Source organism: Corythoichthys intestinalis, chromosome 16, assembly GCF_030265065.1.
Source record: "Corythoichthys intestinalis isolate RoL2023-P3 chromosome 16, ASM3026506v1, whole genome shotgun sequence".
Classification (NCBI taxonomy): domain Eukaryota; kingdom Metazoa; phylum Chordata; class Actinopteri; order Syngnathiformes; family Syngnathidae; genus Corythoichthys; species Corythoichthys intestinalis.
Genome location: NC_080410.1, coordinates 37,027,960 through 37,036,486, shown reverse-complemented (window position 1 = coordinate 37,036,486; position 8,527 = coordinate 37,027,960).

Genomic DNA, 8,527 nt, shown 5'->3' with positions numbered 1-8,527 from the left:
ACCAAATTTTTCTCTTTTGCTGCCTCAACATAAAAATAACAGAAAAATGTCATTGCATGTAATTGAGTTTTTCACATTAGGCTTAATCTTTGAGTTAGCTGGGGTTTAATTAGTCGACCACCATTGGCTCGCCCTAGCTTAGCCATTCCGGAGCCCTAAAACTAACAAATAACTGACAAACTGCACAAAATTTGTTTAAATCAACTCCAACGACTAATTAAACCCCCGCTGACTCCAAGATAAAGCCTAATGTAAAAAATTCTGAACTTCCCCTTTGAAATAAAGACCGAGCCGTTAAATGTTGTCTCTGTAAGTTGTAAAGCAATAAAACAAACAACAAAAATGAATGAAATGAACAAAAATCCTACAACGTAAAGTTTTCATAATGGGTCAAAATCATTTTTCGAACAGATCATGTGACTAGCACCTTGGAGACTATCCTTTGCTTTGCTTAGCCAAAACTACACCATAGGAGGCAAGATGGATATTTAGAATTTCTTTAAACTTAAGCTTTCAAACGCTGCCAACAACAACTTGAACAGTTGATTGAACTCGAACAGTGTCAAGATGTGTATATATACTGTATATACAGTATTGGCCAAAAGTTTGGAGACACCTCAAAGGTGGATACTTTGAAGAATGTAGAACACAAAACCTGTTTTCAGTTATTTCACTTTTTTTGCCATTCCACATGTTTGTTGATAGTTTTGATGTCGTCAGTGAGAATATACAATAGTAGTGAAAATATATAAAACGCAAAAATGATGAAGTATGTCCAATCTTTTGACTTTCGTTTCAGTCTTCAACATGCTTCTCCCCGCAGTCCCACAAATGTAAAACTCTGCCTATGATTACAAACTATAAAATGTACATAATTACACATATCATAAAGGGTGGTTACAAACTGTAGGAGTGCTGGCTGTCTCGTTACCTGTCGGCTTTGTCTCGAGTTTCTTTCGCGACGCATTGTGCTGTAATTCCAAGTGCTTCCTTGTTGAATTGGACGTCGAGTATATAGTGGTCGACAGTCTTTCTGAGCCAGTGCAGAGTTTGCAACACACATATTTTTGTCATCTTTACTGGACGGATATGTGAAGTAACGGCTGTATCTCCAGTGAGCAAATGCAGCCGTTTGTTGTATCTCTCAGGCTCCTTTACTGTTAGCATCCTGATAGGTAGCCACTAGCCAGGCTATGTTGTTGACCGCCGTGGCAGACGGCGCGCGCACAGGCAGCATGGTAATACACAATATTTTCTTTTCAAATGCTCTTCGTACATGACGACAATATTCTTCAGTCTACATACAGTATGAGGCAACAACAAAATAGTAACGCACAGGCACTGAGGAAACTAACTTTAATCAGATTAGATTGCTCGTTACTGAAAGAAAGTAATCAGATTACAGTAACGCGTTACTTGTAACGCATTACTGTAACGCGTTGTTGTCAGTAACGCGTCTACACTGCCTGCGAGTACTGCTATCTTACCTGTCTACATGTGTTGCACCACCACTTGAGTGAGTTAAATTTAACTCATTGGCTGCCACTTAAAAAATGAGAGGGCTGGCAGTAAATTATACGGTACGGTGCCATTGACGCTGATGGGCGTCAAATCCGTTTGGATGGGGAGGGGCTTGCCTGAATCAAATGCCGTCAGTGTCAGTTATGAAATAACATTACAGCAATTATAAAAGTAGGAAGGTTGTTGATCCGTTTACTAAGGTTCAGGGTCGCAACTGGTAATATGCCAAGTTTACGCCGTTGTCAATGTAGAAACTGTTCATTTTTTAACCCTTATTATTTTTGTAATCAAAAAAAAAAAAAAAATTAAATGCCTAAAGAACTGGCGTCCACTTATGTGAACATCACATTATGGGTCATGTAGGCCACTGTATTAACATTTAGTTTACCTACATGACCCAAAATGTGATGTCACATACAGTGGGGAGAACAAGTATGGTGGTGGTGGTGGAAGCTTGTCGACATCTTTATTCCATTTGTGTTCGGCTTGCTCGTGAGGGTCAACATTGTTCACATCTTTAAAATTGCTCACATATCTGTCCTTCGCCATGGTAACAAGTTTGTCTCTGTATCGAACTGGCAAGTTTTCCCTACATTTTTCCATCTTTGGCACTCGTAGTTTAATTATATTTGCCGTTAAGTTTAAATGTCCCGTGATGCAGACGTGCTTCCGCAATGGCTGCGTTGTCGCAAATCTCGCACGATCCCGTGCTGCTGTGACGTAAACGCTCGAGCCTAATTATAAGCATTCATTAATGCTCATGACAGTGTCATGTCATAATTATGACAGTCTTGTGGCGCCACTGTCATATAAAATGCTACCAAATACCATAGCTAGTAATTCATAAAACAACTGGAACAGTAACTGAGGAAATAATTAGCACAGAGCATGAATTTTGATGGTTATTTACATCTTTAGCGCTGCAATGCATTCTAGGAGGCATGCTGGACGACAATAGTGTTGAAAGCATCTGGCAACAGAGGTTGACTGTCTCCGCTAAGGGAGCAGTGATGGCCAAATTTAGCTCCCTGAAGCAATGAAGCTTTGCAGCCAATTGGTTCAAAGCTTCATTGTGGTTCATTTGGTCTTATGACAGTCGAATGATGCTGGTGTGAAATAGAGTGTTACCGGTTAATATCTTTTGGAATAAATGGTTATGGTTATAGTTATGGTGTTATCCCATAATACAGTAAAGACAGCTGCTTATCTATGAACAAATGCCATTTTTGTGCCAAATTTGGTGGGTGGTGGCTTATAGTCAGGTGCGTCTTATAGTGGGAAGATTACGGTATATATATATTTTGTATTAATAATAATAATAATATATGTGTTAGGGCTGTCAAATTTAACGCGTTAACGGGCGGTAATTAATTTTTCAATTAATCACGTTAAAATATTTAACGCATTGAACGCATTCGCGGAATGACCCGCTCATGCATTGCCTCAAACAGATTATAATGACGCACTTGAGAGCTAAGAGGCAGAGAAAGGTTGTTTTGTGCTTTTTCTGAACAAAGGTATACCAAACGCGACGTGCTGGCACTTTGCTTCTTTATTAGCACATTCAGCTTCAACATTAACACAGCTTACGGCTCTCGGCAGGCCGTAACTCTAACTCACTCCTGCATCATGTGAGTAAACAACATGTTGGCGCTGCGTGCACTTTAATGTGCCTCGGATAATTCTATATCAGAATATTACAAAAGGCAAGTGGACACAGGCGTTCACTGGACCGCGCCGTTTATTGGCATAGCCTTCGGCAACTCCTTCACAACAAACATAAGTATCATTTAGTGAAAGCACAACAAAAATAATATCTCTCAAAAAAAATAATGTTCACAAAAAGAAAAGCGCTTCAATCTGTATTAATGAGGGCCTATTCTCACACAGTTAAACAACAGTGCAAAGAGAACTGGCATTCCCAATCAAAATAGCTATGCAACATACACATAAAACTTACTCAAGTCTTTGGTCAAACGCTATTCAAACATTTCGTTTAGTTCAACAAATACATTGGATGGCAATATTTATTCACAATCTACAAACTATCAAAGGTCAAGTACGTTGTGAAGCCACAGGCCAGCACTCAAATGACATGAATTACAATGTATGGACCATTAAACAGGAAACTATGGCGTCAGTCGAGGGACAAAACACATTATTTGGCTTGATTGTTAATTTAGGGGCCGTTTACATGGTGACTCTCCAAGGATACGAACCATTTCAAATTTGCATTTGCATTTGCGTCTCCATTTGAACAATGTCGCAATTCCGCATGAAAACGATGTAGTATTCATGCCAGACCCTAGGGGGCAGTGCAGATTTACTGGGTGATAAAGCATGATGCACTTTGACCCCACCAAGCTCCCTCAGCCCGGAAAAAAATATGCCCGCCCACTTGAAGCAATGTCATTTTTCTTTTGTTCAAAAAGGCACAAAAAATGAAACATTCAACATATTTAATTTAAAAATATTATTAAAACAGTAAATTAAAGCCGACAATCCACCATATTTGCTGTTTTTAATGTTTAGTAGCACCGCTGCGCACGCCCAATGTGACATGTACGAGTGCCGACGTTAACAGCGCGGTCTCGCGCCGCAGGAGCCTTTGAAATGCATGCCGAGGAAGCCCCCCTCAACCCCCCGCAATCGGATTCTTCCACTTTGGAGGCAGGATTCAGAATTTTTCGTCTTCGCCGACACCATATGCACGCGAGGCGAGTCCGCAACTCAGTCATTGCGTCTTTGTGTCGCAGAGTCGCCATGTAAACTGTCCCTTAATTTAAAACTCGCCATTGACACCTTGTGGTGTATTTAGTGTATCTAGTTTATTTTTTGATAGAAAATTTTACACATTTTATTAAAACGAAAACATCAAGAGGGGTTTTAATATAAAATTAGTATAACTTGAACTAATATTTATCTTTTAAGAACTACAAGTCTTTCTTGTGGATCCCTTGAACAGAAAGAATGTTAATAATGTTAATGCCATCTTGTGGATTTATTGTTATAATAAACAAATACAGTACTTATGTACAGTATGTTGACTGTAATATCCGTCTTATGTCTCATCTTTCCATTCCAACAATAATTTACGGAAAAATATGGCATATTTTAGAGATGGTTTGAATTGCGATTAATTACGATTAATTTTTAAGCTGTGATTAACTCGATTAAAATTTTTAATTGTTTGACAGCTCTAATATGTATTAATGAATAATAATATGGTTAGAAACAATTCATACAAACATAAATAACATCAGGTTATGGCTCCTAATAACACTATGAATTGAAATATTATTATTATTATTGTTTTTATTTCATCGTATCCCTGGCAACATTCAATACACAACTGGAAGGACTAGGTAAAAATGCTGATCTGTCAGTGCTATTGACGGCATTAGTGGATGATCGCTGCCAGCCTCCTAGTAAAAATGGATTGGCCGTCTAGCACTGTCGATGGAACTAAAACATAAGCATTGAGCATCAGTAAAATGAGTGCTCAATAAACGGTTAAAGCAGATCTGGTTCACCTATCACTGTCAATGGCAGCCAATGAGTTAATAGCTTGAAAACTCATTTGCTTTGTGGTGCTGTGTGTCAGGGGAACCCCGGTGGGGATATTTCCTTTATTAGTTGTCAGATGATCTGATCCACTTACTCAGCCAATCAGGACTCATCATTTCAGAAATGGGTCCCACTGGGTGTCAGAACATTTTTCTTTATTTTACAGTGTTATTTTTCTAGACAGACGCCATAAAAAAAAAACAGATGACTAACAACTCATTTGGATATTAGAACGTGGTTCCATTGTGCTTCTCATTAGACAGTGCTGATGAAACAAAGCAACAACATGACATTCCAATTACAAAATAAAAATCATCTGACAGGCACAGTCATCCTTTTCATCCACTCGAAATACTCCAGTGAATGGACATGCCTCTGTTTTTTTTTTTTTTTTTTTTTTTTAGCACTGTGCCCTACTTTGGTCAGGACTCTGGCCCATTTTCAACCCCTGAAAAAACAACTTCAAACCAAAAGGTAAGCAAGTGTGGCAAAAACGTTTTTCAGATAGCTGAAGAACGAATACAGGGATTATTATCCAATTTGCAGGATTTGTTTGTAATATGAAATGGAAGAGGTAATTACATTTTGGGGTAATAAGGTCGAACATCACCAAAACCCAATACTCTCTGGTTATGGCCACCAATAGTTTTCTTTTCTAGTTTTTTTTTTTTTTTTTTTTAAATTCATTGCCAGGGGTTAAAGTGACTGGAATTTCTTGCTAGAACTCTCTGACATGAAGGTTACCACGGAGCCATAGTTTTTTTTTTTTTTTTTTATTTGGAAGTGGGGGGGGTCAAACCTTCTATAACCACTTAAATGCAGAGAAAATTACTTTTTGGCAAAGTTATACCTATAACACATACTGTACAAACACACACAAAAAAACGGTTTTACATATGCATTAATTAGAAACTGATTTTCAGTCAAATTTTTATTTTTCAGATTTGCAAAATAACAGCAAAAAAAGCAGTAACCCCAACTTCCATTTCCTAATTTTTTCCCCCCTCATTTTCTCACATCTAAATGCAAAACCTCAACTTTAACACCTTAATTCATTACACACAACTGAAGTAGTTCAAGCCTTTTATTGTTTTAATATTGATGATTTTGACAAAAAAAAAAAAAAAAAAAAAAACTCAAGAAAACCCAAAAATCCCTATCTCAAAAAATTTGCATTGTTCATCCGACCAATACAAAAAAAGTCAACCTTCAATTAATTATATCAGCTATGCACTCAATACTTGGTCGGGAATCCTTTTGCAGAAATGACTGCTTCAATGCGGCGTGGCATGGAGGCAATCAGCCTATGGCACTGCTGAGGTGTTATGGAGGCCCAGGATGCTTCGATAGCGGCCTTAAGATCATCCACAGTGTTGGGTCTTGTGTCTCTCAACTTCTTCACAATATCCCACAGATTCTCTATGAGGTTCGGGTCGGGAGAGTTGGCAGGCCAATTGAGCACAGTAATGCAATGGTCAGTAAACCAATTACCAATGGTTTTGGCACTGTGAGCAGGTGCCAGGTCATGCTGAAAAAAGAAATCTTCATCTCCATAAAGCTTTTCAGCAGATGGAAGCATGAAGTGCTCCAAAATCTCCTGACAGCTAGCTGCATTGACCCTGCCCTTGATAAAACACAGTAGACCAACACCAGCAGCTGACATGGCACCCCAGACTATCACTGACTGTGGGTACTTGACAGTGGACTTTAGGCATTTTGGCATTTCCTTCTCCCCAGTCTTCCTCCAAACTCTGGCACCTTGATTTCTGAATGACAGGCAAAATTTGCTTTCATCTGAAAAAAGTACTTTGGACCACTGAGCAACAGTCCGGTGCTGCTTCTCTGTAGCCCAGGTCAGGCGCTTCTGGTTTCAGTTTCTGTTTCAGGTTCAAAAGTGGCTTGACCTGGGGAATGCGGCACCTGTAGCCCATTTCCAGCATGGTGGCTCTGGATGTTTCCACTCCAGATTCAGTCCACTGTTTCTGCAGGTCCCACAAGGTCTGGAATCGGCCCTTCTCCACAATCTTTCTCAGAGTGCAGTCACCTCTTCTGTTTGTGCAGTTTCCTGCCACACTTTTTCCTTCCCACTGAGGTGCCTTGATACAGCACTCTGGGAACAGCCTATTCTTTCCGAAATTTCTTTCTGTGTCTTAGCCTCTTGCTTGAGGGTGTCAATGATGGCCTTCTGAACAGTAGTCAAGTCGGCAGTCTTGCCCATGATTGCGGTTTTCAATAACGAACCAGGCTGGGAGTTTTTAAAAGCTTCAGGAATCTTTCGCAGGGGTTTCGAGTTAATTCGTTGATTCAGATGATTAGGTTAGTAGCTTCTTCAGAGTAACTTTTCATGATATGCTAATTTTTTGAGATAGGGATTTTTGGCTTTTCTTAACTTTTTTTGCCAAAATATCAATATTAAAACAATAAAAGGCTTGAACTACTTCAGTTGTGTGTAATGAATCTAAAATATATGAAAGTCTAATGTTTATCATTACATTACAGAAAATAATGAACTTTATCACAATATGCACACAAAAATACACACGGTCCCAGGCTTCAACTGGGACCGTGTGCTTTGGTCAGATGAGACCAAGATTGAGCTTTTCGGCAACAAACACTCTAAGTGGGTCTGGCGTGCCACGAAAGATGCGCATGCTGAAAAGCACCTCATACCCACTGTGAAGTATGGGGGTGGGTCAGTGATGCTGTGGGGCTGTTTCACTTCCAAAGGCCCTGGGAACCTTGTTAGGGTGCATGGCATCATGAATGCTTTGAAACACCAGGACATTTTAAATCAAAATCTGTTGCCCTCTGCCCAAAAGCTGAAGATGGGTCGTCACTGGGTCTTTCAGCAAGACAATGACCCTAAACATATGGCCAAATCTACACAGAAATGGTTCACCAGACACAAAATCAAGCTCCTCCCATGGCCATCTCAGTCCCCAGACCTTGTTTTGTTGGCAAAAGGGGGTTGTACAAAGTATTAACACAAGGGTGCAAATAATTGTGACACACCTTATTTGATGTCAAATATTTTTTTCTTTATGTGGGATGTTTTTTCCCCACGGAATGAATGCACTTGTATTGAAGGTTGGATTTTTCTCTTTTTTTCCCATTAAGGTCCCATATTATTTGAATAAAATAAATTATCAGAAGCTAAAAAAACACATCTTTTTCAGGGGTGCCAATAATTATGGAGGGCACTATATATTTTTGTACATTCAAAATCATTTGGCAGGGTCTTAGCTTTCATATGAGCCATTTCTGAAACCAATTGAATAATTTAAAGTCAGGTTATTAGCAATTGTTTCTACAAAATGGATAAGCGACAAGACTTTTGTCAGGGACTGTAAATGAGTGCTCTATAAAGGGTTAAACATAATATGAAACTCTAAAACTATCCATTAAACTACGCCAGAAACGACATCCAGTGCAGTCACAA